This window comes from Aquarana catesbeiana, linkage group LG02 (genome assembly GCF_042186555.1).
Source record: "Aquarana catesbeiana isolate 2022-GZ linkage group LG02, ASM4218655v1, whole genome shotgun sequence".
Taxonomy (NCBI): domain Eukaryota; kingdom Metazoa; phylum Chordata; class Amphibia; order Anura; family Ranidae; genus Aquarana; species Aquarana catesbeiana.
In genome coordinates, this window is record NC_133325.1 from 161,032,595 (window position 1) to 161,048,738 (window position 16,144).

The window sequence follows — 16,144 nt, forward strand, 5'->3', positions numbered from 1 at the left end:
ATGTAGTGATTTGGGTAGTGTGGGGGAGGGAGTCCTGTGTAATGATGGGGGGGTGAAATTGCCTTGGGGGGGCCCAGGAAAATGTTCGCCCAGGGTCCAATCGATATTAAAGACGGCCCTGCTGACAGCAATGCTGGGGGTTATTATTGTGTCCACTGACAGCAATGCTGGGGGTTAGTATTGCGTCCACTGACAGCAATGCTGGGGGTTATTATTGCGTCCACTGACAGCAATGTTGGGGATTATTATTGCGTCTACTGACAGAAATGCTGGGGGTTATTATTGCGTCCACTGACAGCAATGCTGGGGGTTACTTTTGCGTCCACTGACAGCAATGCTGGGGTTATTATTGCGTCCACTAACAGCAATGCTGGGGTTATTATTGCGTCCACTGACAGCAATGCTGGTGTTATTATTGCGTCCACTGACAGCAATGCTGGGGTTATTATTGCGTCCACTGACAGCAATGCTGGGGTTATTATTGCGTTCACTGACAGAAATGCTGGGGGTTAGTATTGCGTCCACTGACAGCAATGCTGGGGTTATTATTGCGTCCACTGACAGCAATGCTGGGGTTATTATTGCGTCCACTGACAGCAATGCTGGGGTTATTATTGCGTCCACTGACAGCAATGCTGGGGTTATTATTGCGTCCACTGACAGAAATGCTGGGGGTTAGTATTGCGTCCACTGACAGAAATGCTGGGGGTTAGTATTGCGTCCACTGACAGAAATGCTGGGGGTTAGTATTGCGTCCACTGACAGAAATGCTGGGGGTTAGTATTGCGTCCACTGACAGAAATGCTGGGGGTTAGTATTGCGTCTACTGACAGCAATGCTGGGGTTATTTCTACCAACGTCTTTGGTGTGCATAGTGACATGCTGCAAAAAAACGAAACAAAACCAGCATTTTGGGGCACTAAGGAGTGAAAATGTGCTACTATTATGTGGCCCTCTGGAGGTGTCAGAATCTGCACTATAATTTTCTTGCTGACCACCACTGATCTATCCCTTCAACTAACCAAATGAAGTTTTGTCTTCAGTTTAATAGGGAGGTAGTGTGGATGGTGTGGTGATGGATGGAGGGGCTGATGTTGGAGGCAGTGTACACATCTCTAGGACCTGGGAGAGCCTGATCTCCCTCCTCCCTCTAGAATACACCTGTTCAGTGTGATCCTTGTCCCCTCCCCCCTGCTCCTCTGTGTGCAGGTATCGCTGTGTGTGGAGGGAGACTCCTCCTGTGTGCTGATCATTGAGGAGTGTGCACCTCCTTCATCACTGATCATTGAGGAGTGTGCACCTCCTTCATCACTGATCACTGTATATTTCCTGAATCAGTCGTCTCCGCTCAGTGACAGCACAAGTGTGCCTGTGTCCCTATCACAGAGCAGTCCGATTTCCGATCACAGAGCAGTCCGATCTCCGATCACCGAGCCAGCCGATCACCGATCACAGAGTCGTCCGATCTCCGATCACAGAGCCAGCCGATCTCCGATCACACAAATAAGGTAAGAGCCGATCACCGATCCTCATCACTGTGACCCCCCGATCGGTTACCGGACCATCCCATCCGATGTTACAACTTTGTGATCTCCGATCAGGAGAGGTGTGAGTGCTCTCATTGTATGATGGGGGTACATAGCTCTCGTGTGTTTCACTCCCTGGGTGCTGACATGTTCCATTGTGTGTGTTCATTCAATATGAGTGATCCCGATGACAAGTGTCTATTGTGCATTGTTTGCTTAGCAACCCCATAGACCGGCAGAGAATGGCCGATCTTCCTCTTCCTCTTATTGCCGGACATAGTCACTGTGATCGCTGGAAATCCCCCGATCCTCCGGCTTGTCATGTCCTAGAAGTCAGATTGAGATGTGTCTGCTCAGAGTTTCTGCACTTGTCATTTCGTTCTTTGCTGTTTTGCTCTGTTTTCATGAATAGGATCAGAAGTAGACAGGTGAGCTTTAATCTGGCCGTATACTTTACAATCTGATTGTACAATCTTTAGATTTTACCAAAACTATATGGGGACAGACCTAAACAATTCTTCATTTGTAGGCCTTTCTACATAGTTAATGGTCGATCTAAAGGCAATCGTAAAGTATATGGCCAGCTTTACAGTAATATAAACTATACCAGTAACTGGAGGGACTGATCAACTTTTTTTTTTTTTTTTTTGCTGCATAAAAATTCTACCTACCAACAATTTTGTTGGGGAAGATCGGGACCCATTTTTACTAATGTGTTTTAGCACACATATTGCAATAAGGCCTCATTCACAGTATCAGTGTGCATTCCTGTGTGTCCACGATGGCTGCGCAGGTGATCCATGCAGACTCCTGCAGGCAGCCTGTTCAGATCAATGATAGGTGGATGGCTGCATTCAGGTCAATGACAGGTGGATGGCTGCATTCAGATCAATGACAGGTGGATGGCTGCATTCACATCAATGACAGGTGGACGGCTGCATTCAGATCAATGACAGGTGGACGGCTGCATTCAGATCAATGACAGGTGGACGGCTGCATTCAGATCAATGACAGGTGGACGGCTGCATTCAGATCAATGACAGGTGGACGGCTGCATTCACATCAATGACAGGTGGACGGCTGCATTCACATCAATGACAGGTGGACGGCTGCATTCAGATCAATGACAGGTGGACGGCTGCATTCAGATCAATGACAGGTGGACGGCTGCATTCAGATCAATGACAGGTGGACGGCTGCATTCAGATCAATGACAGGTGGACGGCTGCATTCAGATCAATGACAGGTGGACGGCTGCATTCAGATCAATGACAGGTGGATGGCTGCATTCAGATCAATGACAGGTGGATGGCTGCATTCAGATCAATGACAGGTGGATGGCTGCATTCAGATCAATGACTGGTGGATGGCTGCATTCAGATCAATGACTGGTGGATGGCTGCATTCAGATCAATGACTGGTGGATGGCTGCATTCAGATCAATGACTGGTGGACGGCTGCATTCAGATCAATGACTGGTGGACGGCTGCATTCAGATCAATGACAGGTGGACGGCTGCATTCAGATCAATGACAGGTGGACGGCTGCATTCAGATCAATGACAGGTGGACGGCTGCATTCAGATCAATGACAGGTGGACGGCTGCATTCAGATCAATGACAGGTGGACGGCTGCATTCAGATCAATGACTGGTGGACGGCTGCATTCAGATCAATGACTGGTGGACGGCTGCATTCAGATCAATGACTGGTGGACGGCTGCATTCAGATCAATGACTGGTGGATGGCTGCATTCAGATCAATGACTGGTGGATGGCTGCATTCAGATCAATGACAGGTGGATGGCTGCATTCAGATCAATGACAGGTGGATGGCTGCATTCAGATCAATGACAGGTGGATGGCTGCATTCAGATCAATGACAGGTGGATGGCTGCATTCAGATCAATGACAGGTGGATGGCTGCATTCAGATCAATGACAGGTGGATGGCTGCATTCAGATCAATGACAGGTGGATGGCTGCATTCAGATCAATGACAGGTGGATGGCTGCATTCAGGTGGATGGCTGCATTACCTGCACTGATCTTCTCCAAGCAGATCCCGGAGTTTAGTCTCCTGCACAGATCAGAGCGCAGCCTGTCTGCATCCTCATCTATTCCAACCCACCGGATGTACACTTCCAAAATGTGCATGGAGAGATGTCTCTACAGAACACCTGTGCATCTTACGGGGATGAAAACAATCGCACAGGTAAAGGGATTGGTACACCCGTGTGAATGAGGCCTAAAAGTGTTCAACTTCTCCATAACAACCATAGTGTCTGTTCCTATCTGCTTTTTGAAAAATACGACATCTATGTTTTTTCTGTGACTAATGCTGGCCATACACTGTACAAAAAATCGTCCGAAATTCGGTCATTTAGACAGTTCGTTCGTTTTTCGGGAAGTTAATGGGCACAAAATCTATAATCGTTGAGATGTTTTTGAGCCGACAAAACGAAGGACAAGTTTGGAAATTTTCTAACGAACGATAAACTTAAAGGTTAATGTGTTTCCCGTCCGAACTGTTTGCACTAGGTATATGTAAAAAAACAAACAAAAATTGCATTCATTTATGTCCACTGAACGATTTATCCGTCATTACATGATGGCACTATGGTTTGCGCTCATGGCCGAATCCGAATGTTTGTCTTTCGAAAATGGGGTTGGCCGATTTTTTTTGTATAGTGTATGGCCAGTAAGGATGAGCTCCGGCGTGTTTGTATTCTGCACGTGCCGATCCCGCCAGGAAGTCGGCATGGCGCAGCGCTAATCACAAGCAGTGAGACATTTCCCGATCTCTGCAGCCGCACATCGGGAAATGTCTCACTGCCTTTGATTAGCGCTGCGCCGTGCCGACTTCCTGGCAGGCTCGGCACGTGCAGCATGCGAACACACCAGAGCTCATCCTTAATGGTAAGGATGAGCTCCGGCGTGTCCCGACATTTCCCGATCTCTGCAGCCGCACATCGGGACAATGTCTCACTGCCTGTGATCAGGTGGGCTGTGCGACTTGTCGTGTGATTTGGCAGTTCGAAATTGCATGACAAGTCACACCCTATTGTCGGCAACGGAACCCTTTTAAATTGGTGCGACTGATTTTGCGGTGCTACACTGATATAAAAAAAAATTGTTCCTGTACTAATTTTTTTTTTTTTTTTTTTGCGATTTCAGGTGTGACTTGCATAAACATCTGTTCATGAATTCGCACCTGAAATCGCACTGACCTGCAGCTTTGAAATCGGGCTATTTCAAAGTCGCATTCAGTGTGGACTAGGGCTAAGCCTCTATTCACATTCAGCATAAGCATAGCTGGACGATTTAAGGCTTTTTTTTTCTTTTTTGTATACTTATTTTTTATTTTAATGCATGATTTGTACTAGTGGAGCCGCATTGTGCGTTTTTTGGCCGCATGGATTGGTAAATCAGTGTGCCTGAAAAACACATAATTTCAAAGTGTTTTTTTTTTTTGGTGTTTGTTTACACTATTTTTGCATGTTGCATGTTTACAGCAGGGGTCTGGTGCGTCCCCATTCACCGTTTCAGATCCGGTTTCAGCCCCAATTTTAGGCTGAATTTGGACCTGAAATGGACCAAAAGACGCACAGGGCTCCTGTGCAAATTTGCACTGGAGATATGTGAACCGGTGTTCTGCCGAGAAAGTTCCACTCAGCTGATAAGTTCCCCCCTCTACTGCGCAGGCGCTGCGCCTGCGCAGTAGGATCTGGCGGAAATAGCCGAAGCGGAATAGCTGAAAATCAGCTGTACACGGCGCCTTTTTGATTCGCTCGGCTCTTTTTGATTCCCCCTCTAGGTCCACTTGGATGGTAGGGAAGGAACCTGGACCCAGAGTGTAGGCGCCGTGTCCAGCTGATTGTCAATCTTGAGCTTCGGCTATCTCCGGCGGCTGTTAGTAGTTCGTACTGCGCAGGCGCTGCGCCTGCGCAGTACAGGGGGGGAACCTATCCGCCGAAGGAACTTATTCGGCAAGACACCGGCACCATAGAGAGCCAGTCAAAATCTCCTGCTATTGCAAATTGGATGCAGGGAACCCAGCCTCAGCTGTGTTTTTGTGCAAACTGTGGCACCTGTATGGTGTTTTCTACGTTCCCAGTTCACACCATACATGTACTGTGGTTGTTGTGCAGAGATCACAGCTCGGTGGACATGGTGTGAACTAAGGATGAGCTCAGGCGTGTTCACGCAGCCCACGTGTAGAGCCCGCCAGGAAGTCGCAGTGCTGACTTCCTGGCTCTGCATGTGGGCTGTGTGAACACGCCGGAGCTCATCCTTAGTGTGAACAAGCCCCTAAAGTCTATGGGGTCAAATAAGCACAATTCTGTTGCAAACTTAACCCTAGCCACTCTAATGCCCCGTACACACGGTCGGATTTTCCGACGGAAAATGTGTGATAGGACCCTGTTGTCGGAAATTCCGACCGTGTGTAGGCACCATCACACATTTTCCATCTGATTTTCCGACACACAAAGTTTGAGAGCAGGCTATAAAATTTTCCGACAACAAAATCCGTTGTCGGAAATTCCGATTGTGTGTGCACAAATCCGACGGACAAAGTGCCACGCATGCTCAGAATAAATAAAGAGATGAAAGCTATTGGCCACTGCCCCGTTTATAGTCCCGACGTACGTGTTTTACGTCACCGCGTTTAGAACGATCGGATTTTCCGACAACTTTGTGTGACCGTGTGTATGCAAGACAAATTTGAGCCAAAATTCGTCGGAAAAAATCCTAGGACTTTGTTGTTGGAATGTCCGAACAAAGTCCGACTGTGTGTATGGGGCATAAGTGTTACATTAAAAAAATCGTATTGAAAACACGAGTCATAATTCATGTCAAAGAAAATGCACAATGATGCGTGACAACGCACCTGCCTAAGGCCGGCCGTACACGGTTTGAATCTCGGCCGGTTCAGCAGGAAGCGGCCAAGATTCGAACCATTATTGGGCAGGCTGAGTGTACCAAGTTGATCGATTATCACAAGTGGCTGCTATCAATAATCACTGTCTACTCCGGGATGGTTTCCCTCGCCCCCTCTGCCGGGAGAAGATAATGTCTTGGAAGGAGGGATTCCCATGTCAGCACTGTCTGTGTTGATGGGGGAATCGTGCAGATTTCTTTCCTGCAACCCGTGGCTACAGGAAAGAAATTTGCATCATCTATGGCCAGCCCAACGCTACAAAAAAGCACCTCTTCACTTACGCTTAATTATGAATGGCCACACGTCTGTTTGTATAGCTGTGGACACAGTAGGGAAGAGTTAAGCTGCCCATACACTGTTCAAATGTTTCCTGATAAACTGACCAAAATACTTGGGTGGCCCTGTCTGCCCCCTACTCCCCTGGCACAACACCCTTCCCAATCTGTGCTGCTTAGCATAGATGGGGGAATCTGATCATTTATTTTTATTTTTATATGCAGGATAAAGTGTATGGCCAGCTTCTGGTTTTTATCACTGTATGTGGCTCCAAAGGGGTCATTTCCCCTTCACTTCCTGTCATGGTGACAACATTGTTAGTGGGACAGAAAATGAAGCAAAATGGTGTTGGATCTTTTAGCCTGCTCCATTTCCCAGAGGATTATGTTGCCATTGACGTCCCCCCCCCCCCATCACATTTTAAGACCTTTTCCATCACATCCAGTGACGACACACCTCCATATATGATCCATTTCTTTTACGATCGGTCTCCCCTAGTAAGAATAATCAATCTACCCATTCAATTGGTATTCCACACAGGGAGAAGTGGATTTTGAATGCTAATTAAGATACAGTAACAATCATAACTTACAATCGTAATTGGGGACACAGGGAACACCTTTGCATCCCCATGCAGGCAAATACAGCCCTCACACGGGTGTACGTTCTAGTAGGCCTGTGTGAACAAGTCTTAAATCAATTGGAATGGAAGTCATCGCTATTCGATTGTTTGCATACAATTGTTTTGACTGAATCGCACATTGATCTGATAAAAAAAAAATCTCAGCGTGTATGGCTACCATATACAGTATAAGAAGTGAGGGGAAATTTCCAACAGTGTGTATGGCCACAATATACAGGAAGTGAGGGGAAATCTCCAACAGCATGTATGGCCACCATATACAGCAAGTAAGGGGAAATCCTCCAAAAGCGTGTATGGCCACCATATGCAGGAAGTGAGGGGAAATCCTCCAACAGTGTGTATGGCCACTATATACAGGAAGTGAGAGAAAGCGTGTATGGCCACCATATACAGGAAGTGGGGGAAATCCTCCAACAGCGTGTATGGCCACCATATACAGGAAGTGAGGGGAAATCTCTAATGGCATGTATGGCCACCATATATACAGGAAGTGAGGGGAAATTTCCAAAAGAGACACGGAGCAATTAAAACTCTTGCCTGGTCTTTTCCATAACTTTGCCTGGAAGTCTAATTTAATTTTGATTAAATAAGAGATACAATAGTAATATATGGTTTGGTGAAAACTCTGGTAGCCCATAGCAACTACTAACAAGCCTCTGCCATTGTTCTGACAGGGAAATGTGATTATATGCTTGGTGCACTTTGATCATTGCAGTCACTCCTAGTCACATATCAGATAAGACTGCTTGATTTACCTCACAGTGTGTGTATGCAGGTCAGCCTACAGTTACACGCAGCAGTGCTTCATATAAAACCTGCAGGTTCTCTAATCTGTAATCTCATGGTACAGTGCACACCATTTAACAGGGTTCGATTTATTGGGGTGTTTTAAAACCTTGAAGACTTCTGTGAAAAATGTCAGTAAAGCTCACACTCCTATTCCCATTGTGACCATTGTTGGAGGGGCAGTGACATTACCAGTTCACACCCAACTGTTTGCTGCCTTTTGTCTCTCCTCTGTACTGACGTGGAGCATTTTAGTTTGAGGTGAGGCTGTACAGGAATTTCTGTCACCTGAGTCATTCAAACTCAGCACCATTAGAACTGAAATATTGTAGTACTATTACGTTGACTCTGATATATTTTTTTCTTTTTGAAGTGTGAAGACGCACAGTAGATGATGCTTGTTTTCTCTGCACCTGCAGAGGTGTAAAGACATCTGAAATAGCGGCGATAAACACCAGACCGCTTTGGAATTCTCATGGTAGCCTCACAGTAAAACTGTGTGGAGAAATATCGGGCTATTGATCTTATTTTTGGAAATAACTGCCTGGCTGTTGACTTGGAGCTCATTCAGACAAGTGTCTAGACTGCAGCGTCAAACTCTACCTTTGGACGCAGCAGCACACTGTGCTGTGGCCATACGCAAATGAGAGTCCAGTGTGCGTGCGTCCAGATCCGAAAACTATCTGCATCCAAGGCCAGTCAGAATCCCTAGTCATTTGTAACCGTCAGTATGATATAAACATCTGCCGCACCAAGGGTAGAAACCTGGCCTCATGGCTGCACACAATCCCTGGAATTCATAAGAACTGGCGCAGACTTTGCAAAAGTGTCTCTTACGCATTCTAAAGGCGGTGAAGAATCCACCATATTTATCTACCTATCTAGGACTTGTACTTAAAATTCTCTGTTATGCTGTGCCACTTTTAGATTGCATGAGCGACAATTTCGCAAAATCTGTCTGAGCCAGATTTTCTCTCTGTACACCAAAAGAGAGTTGGTCTTAATTAGCACCACTTTCACATTTGGCGCATTCGACGCGACACAATGTAAAAATGGCACATTTCAGAACTACCTGAATTTGGTGCATGGGTCGCTCTCAGAACCAAAAGTGTTGCAAATACTTCATGAATTTGGGACAATACCTTAACAAGAGGAAATAACGTCACAAAAGTGATGTTGCAGCTTCATTGAATCCCCCCCCCCTCCAATGTGTGTATGCTGGTGGCCCTTACCGCTTCAATATTTCCTGAGTTACTGACAAGACAGTGGTGCAGCGTGGGGGAGGGCACTGGAGCCTTCGCCCCAGGGTGCAACATTTAGAGGGGCGCAAAGTTATTCCTGCGCCATCATGAGTGTGCTGTGCTGTGGCCTATTGCCTCCCCCTACACCACTGATGAGGCATAACCCTGTGTTCCTCTGCAGCAGCTTATCTCCCCCCCCCCCCCCCCCCCCGCCTCGGGATTCTTCCGGTCCAGCCTGTCCCCCGGGATCCCTCTGGTGCAGTGTGTGTGTGTGGTTTAGCAGAACTTTGGGACCTTACGCTGCATGCAAGGTTTGCTTTTTAATAATGTGCCCCCTCCCCTGCTAAAACATTAAATAAAAGCGCAGTTTTTTTCGGAAGAAGGAGCTGAATTGGAGGTTGTTGATTACACACTGACGTTTCCTCCGTCTTCCATAGTGCATAGTTTTATCCTGCTGGTGAGATCCAAGAGAATGCACAGTATTCCAAATCTTGTGAGAATACACTGGAGCACAGTGCTTGAAGCAGCTTCTTAGCGGGATTTAGACCTCATTCACACGATAAAGGGCCCTCCTGCGGTAAGTATACTGTGGACGCCTGGTGTCCTAATCAGTGGCTGCTCAGCCTGTACTACTCCATAGGCTGACAGAAGTTGCAGCTGTTCACACCTGTAAGCATATATGCATGTCCAATGATAACCTGCAGTTAGGCTGCTTTCACACTGGGGCAGGCGGGCATTGACGGTAAAACGCTTTACGGTCATTTTAGTGGCGCTATTCAGCCACTAGCAGGGGCACTTTTAACCCCCGCTAGTGGCCAAATAAAGGGTTGAGTGCGCCCGTGCAGCGGTGCCCATTCATTTTAATGGGCAGGAGCGGTGGAGGAGCGGTGCTTTCACACTGGGGCGATGCGCTGGCAGGACTTTAAAAAAAAGTCCTGCAAGCAGCATCTCTAGGGCAGTACAGGAGCTGTGTATACACCACTCCTGTCCATTGAAAGGAATGGGCTGCACTGCTGAAGCGCCTGCAAAAGTGCTTCAACAGCGGCGCATTTAACCTTATATTTGGCCCCTAGCAGGGGTTAAAAGCGGAATAGCGCCACTAAAATGACGGTAAAGTGCAGTAAAAATAGCAGCATTTTTACCTTCAACGCCTGCCCCAGTGTGAAAGCAACCTTAATGTCCTGCCAGCTCATCGCCCCGGTGTGAAGGGGTCTTAGGGATAGATGTCCTCCCCTGGATGCAATCTACCCGCATCCATGCATGAACATCTGTCCCTAACAGTGGGTAACTGCTGGATACACAGATACAGGCTGAGCAGCCACCAATGATCAGAACACCTGGGATCCTGGCCACAGGAATCTGCAGGAGGGCACTTTTTGCCCATGTGAATGAGGCCTTAGGCTGATTTACATTTCACCAGATGGAGGATAACTTTGCCCTCACTGTTTGCGTCTAGAGGTGATCATCTGTCCCTAACCTACAGTTACTTATTGGTAATGTGCGATTTCAATTTAATAAAATTGGAGGCTACAGTGACTGTATCCTGTCAGATGCAGTCAGTATTCAGACAACCGCAAGTGTCATGGTTTTCTGAATACGATGGCGATTCCTCAATCCACACTATTTAGCATGGTGAAGGAACCCTATTAGATTTCATTGCTGTGTGTACCTTAATCCTAGCCATACACGGACACAGATTTCTCTTGTTCAGCTTGCAGAATGAGAGAAACCTATGCATTTATAGCTAGCCTTAAAGCCTAGGTGTAGAAAAAAAACTCAGAACATCAGAACATAACTTACCGTCAGTAGAATGTGTCCCTTGTGTTGATATCTCTTCTTTTCTATCAGTTGAAATCTTCCACCGTCCATGCTGCCCTGCCCCGCCCCCAAATTTAAATGAATTGGGGTCCCCCTCACAGTCTCCCCTTACATCAGAGGGCTCAAATAAAATCTTGCAGCAGTCCGAATTTGGCCCATGGGCCATAGCTTGGAGACCCCCGATCTAGTGTCTGTGATGTTTAGCGCAGTACAGACCTGTGACCTCATAGAATTTGCTAGCATGTCATACATGCTACATGCTTGAATTTGATGAATCATGTACAAATTATATCCAATGTTCTTCAGGAGCACTGAACCATTGAGATAGGATAATTGCAATAGAATGGCTTATTCCCTGCTACGGCTGTCTATGCCAGAAGGCTTTGTGCCATCAATAGAATGTAGAGCTTTGTGAAGCAAGAGATGCGTGGTGGTAATCTTACCTGTCACTAGTCACCTGTGTTTGTCAGTACTGTCAAATTGCAACGTCACACATGTAGTGTAATGAATCAGAACAAGTAGTTCCTGAAAGCTGTATAGAGACATCCTGCAGAGCAGCTGTGACTGCCACAATAGACTGAATAATCCTATTGTACTGCTCAGTTGCTCTATACATAATTGGGTTGGTTTGATAAATATCCCTGTGTAATAGTGACTGCCTGTGACTCCTTGAGGTTCTGCTTACTGCAACACACATTTCAGAAGTGGCTCAAAAATCGATTAGTACTCATAGATATGAGATAACAGCGGCCTGAACTGGCAAATATATTTAGTATACGGTATGGCTAGAGATGGGATTCAGGTTTGGGTCCAACTTTAAATTTAAGCAGACCCAGCCTGTTTGCAGTTTGCCAGTTTGAATCCCTGGCTGGTGAAATGATGTCATCCAGGATCCCGGGTGCCATGTTTATATTGCTGCAGTGCTGGGGATCTTTCCTGTAGCAGCGAGAGTGTGGCGGTTTGGTATTGACCCACAGCAGGTCGCTGTGATTGATGGGTTTGCATCAGGGAATGTTACATTTTTATTTTTATTTTTATTTTTATTTGATTAACTTCTTGCTGCCCAAATATTGCATATGTGCAGTGGAAAAAGGGTGGGCTTTAAGCCCGCACGTTGCGCATATACGTCTTCAGGGTAAAAGATCAGCTTTGTCATGATTATAAAGTTCCACAATTGGTCTCAGTCCTTTTGCGTTTCTGCCCAGTATGGGCCTTAGTCATAGAAGTACTGGGCAGGAACGTGTAAGCGTCTGGACCAATTATGGAAGTATACTCACGACACACGTCTTCAGGGTAAAAGAAGAGCTTTGTTTGTCACAATTAGAAAATTCCAGAATCGGTCCCAACACTTATGCGTTTATGTCCAGTATGGGTCTTAGTCATAGATAGCTATGACTGGGGGGCCAATTATGGAATTTTCTATTTGTGACAAATCAAGCTCCTCTTTTACCCTAAAGACATGCCACAAATACATTCTCACCCCATACTCATGCTTTGGTTACCAAATTCCTTCATAAGTCCCCACAAACTAACACTTTCTTTTTTGGAAAAGAAATGTGGAGAAGAGGCTTATGACCCTCAACATTGGGACAAGGTGCCCTGCAAAAAAGGTAGGTAGGGCTTTTATGCCCCTCCCCCAACAACAGCAGCTTACCAATTGGCCTTGAAAATGGCCAGAAAAAAATAGCTACCGTGTTTATCGGCATATAACACGCACAGGTGTATAACACGCACCTTCATCTTAGGAGGGAAGTTTCAGGAAAATTTTAAAAATGGTATTTTAACTTAAATTTTAAATAAAGAACTTTGAAGCAAAATCAATGCAGCCTCACCATTGCCCATCTGCAGCCTGATCAATGTCCATCTGCTGCCTCACAATTGCCCATCAATGTAGCTTGATCAATGCCCATCTGCAGCCTCACCATTGCCCATCAATGCAACTTGATCAATGCCCATCTGCAGCCTCACCATTGCCATGAATGCAGCCTGATCCTTCAACTCAGATTACTGCTGCCTGGGAGGGGACAGGGAGGGGGGTGGGATGAGTGCCATCAGATTACATACAGCGAGAATCTCCTGTTTAATCGGCAGCCTCTTTAATACAAAGTCCCATCTCCTGGACCGGCTTCTATGATAGACAGAACACTGGTCCAATGCCGGCCCAGGAGACGGGACTTCCTATCACAGAGGCCGCTGAGTAAACAGGAGATTCTCGCTGTATGTAATCTGATGGCGCTCGTCCCGGTTCCCTCCTAGGCAGCCTAAATTGCAGTATCGGCGTATAACACGCACACACTATTTGCACCCGATTTTCAGGGTGAAGAAGTGCGTGTTATATGCCAATAAATTCAGTAGTTTTACTTCAATGTGGTTTGGAGTCAAGTTTGGGGTTCTGACTTCTCGCTGGGTTTGCCAAACCCAGGAAGATTCCATGGCATGACCAATGGATGCCTGCTGGACACTAGGTTGGCAGCTTTGACAGATTGCTGCCATTCCACTCTGTGATGAGGGATACTGGCAACATCTGACTCATCCTTGCTTCTCCAGCCTCCTTTCTTTTCCCTTGACCTAATGTGTATGCTTAGCCTTGTGTTCATTTTTTTTTTTTTTGTGGAACTTGTCTTGCATACACACGGTCACACAAAGTTGTCGGAAAATCCGATCGTTTTAAACGCGGTGACGTAAAACATGTACGTCGGGACTATAAACGGGGCAGTGGCCAATAGCTTTCATCTCTTTATTTATTCTGAGCATGCGTGGCACTTTGTCCGTCGGATTTGTGTACACACGATCGGAATTTCCGACAACGGATTTTGTTGTCGGAAAATTTTATCTCCTGCTCTCCAACTTTGTGTGTCGGAAAATCCGATGGAAAATGTCCGATGGAGCCCACACACGGTCGGAATTTCCGACAACACGCTCCGATCGGACATTTTCCATCGGAAAATCCGACCGTGTGTACGGGGCACTAGAGTGGTTAGATCATGCATGCCCACCTGGCTTGCACCTTCTGATCTCTATGAGCATCCTTAGGAAGGCTAAAGTCAATGAGGTGCTTTAGGTGTGTGCATTTTATGAATGCAGTTACAGTTTTTAGATTCTTATCAGAATGAGCTGTGTGGTCTTGCATTTTGAGATGAATGGGAAGTCTTTCAGCTAGTGTACAAAACCACAGAGCTTTTCAATTGTTATTCATAGCAGTTGCTTCACATTTGCAGGCCTCTAGCAGGAAATGAAGGCTGCTTCTGATAATGTCTTGCTTGTTTTTGGCAACAATGTCTCTAATGGGTGTAATGCAGTTGTAACATACTGTTGTGAACAGGTGGCACAGATGTAGAACAAGTTTGATTTACTAAGAGCCCGTGTACACTGTTCCATTTTAATGGATATGTTGAGATATACTAAAAGGCATGTGTTATGGCGCGCCATAATCTCAGTGCTGCACTGCAGTGCATTTGGGAAAAATACAACATGTCCATTTATTTTGCATCTCCACACTCTAAATTCAAAAACATGTTTGACATGCTTTTCAATGCATGTCCGCTCACAAGTGTACAACCTGGGCTTCTCACATAAAAGGGAGCAGTTGGGGGCGGGGGTGGGGGGTAGTAGTAGCTTCTAGTGTTAATGAGGTATTCGTCTTTACTTCAGTATCGATTGTAGAGGTTTTTGATGCCAATTGGTCTGATATTATTCATTATTGTTATTAATGATAACACGGATGTTGCTTTATAGATTGACAATGGAGAATGCAAAATCCATGTGGATAAAGCTGATAATCCAACTGCATACTCCTCAAAGTCCCATTAGAATTGAAAGATTTTCAAATAAGCTTAAAGGCAGAGTCTACCTTTTGCACAAAAAAAAAAAGTAAATGTTCCCATATTTGCATAAAAAAAAGTGCTCCGGTCACTCTTTGAATTTTGTGCGAATGAGTGTAGCTCCACCCACACAGCCATGTCATTCATTCACAGAGATCTACAGGATTTTTAGATATATATTTATTTATATATATATTTATTGATATCTACAAATCTTGTAGATCGCTGCAAATGAATGACGTGGCTGTGTGGGTGGAGCTACACTCATTCGCACAAAATTCAAAGAGTGACCGGAGCCACAAAGGGGTAGGGGCAGTTTGGGGGTGTGGGGTTGGGGAAGGCTTGGCACCATATTATACATCCTTGATATGGGTGTAACTTGGTAAAAAAAAGTGGAGTTGGCCAATAATGGAGTTATAAAATGTGGTTTCATCATGAAAGCCGAAGTGATCACACAGAATGGTTAAATTGAGTGGTCATCATTAAGAAAAACAAAAACAAATATATGTCTTGGCATTAAAGACCTGAATAAGGCTGTATAATGGGAGCACACAACAGTGCAATATATTTCAGTGTTCTGCATGTCATTATGTAAGAGTTATGACAAGAAAAAGCAGCCATTCATACACCACAAAGATGGTTCCACTTCATCTGACAATAGTTATTTGATCTACAACAGAAAACTGAAGTGTTTCAGAGGGAAGTAGATAGAACATGCAGGACTCTTATTTTCAGCTTTATGTTTGTAAGCACTGTAGATTGCAGGATTCTAATTTGGAATCCAGAATTAGAAGATTTGAAAGAAATGAGTTACATTTAATGCAAATTAAAAGTTGGGTATTTTGGTCACATTTTCCACTAGAAGAGTCAAAGCTTAATGTCAAATACTAAAAAAATAAATGAAATGCAGCAATCAGAAAACCTCAACAGAAAAAACTATGCCTTATTACCTGGTAACATTAATTCTATAGCTTGCTGATGTTTATCACCTCTGAGAGAATCTGAAAACTTTGACTTTCAGTGGAAATCTCAACAGAAAAGTGCATCTGACATTGGCCTACAATAACATACTAAAAGATGGGAAAAATGGTATTA

At 45.3% G+C, this 16,144-nt stretch overlaps 1 protein-coding gene across 1 annotated transcript in view; it reads left to right on the forward strand.

Moving 5' to 3' along the window:
* The first annotated feature begins 1,198 nt into the window (after positions 1-1,198).
* Positions 1,199-16,144, forward strand: part of GALNT6 (polypeptide N-acetylgalactosaminyltransferase 6) — a 118,307-nt gene continuing 103,361 nt past the window's right edge. Inside the window, exon 1 of the mRNA XM_073613703.1 lies at positions 1,199-1,508. The gene's annotated coding sequence lies outside the window, so the exon portion shown is untranslated. The remainder of the gene's footprint in view (positions 1,509-16,144) is intronic.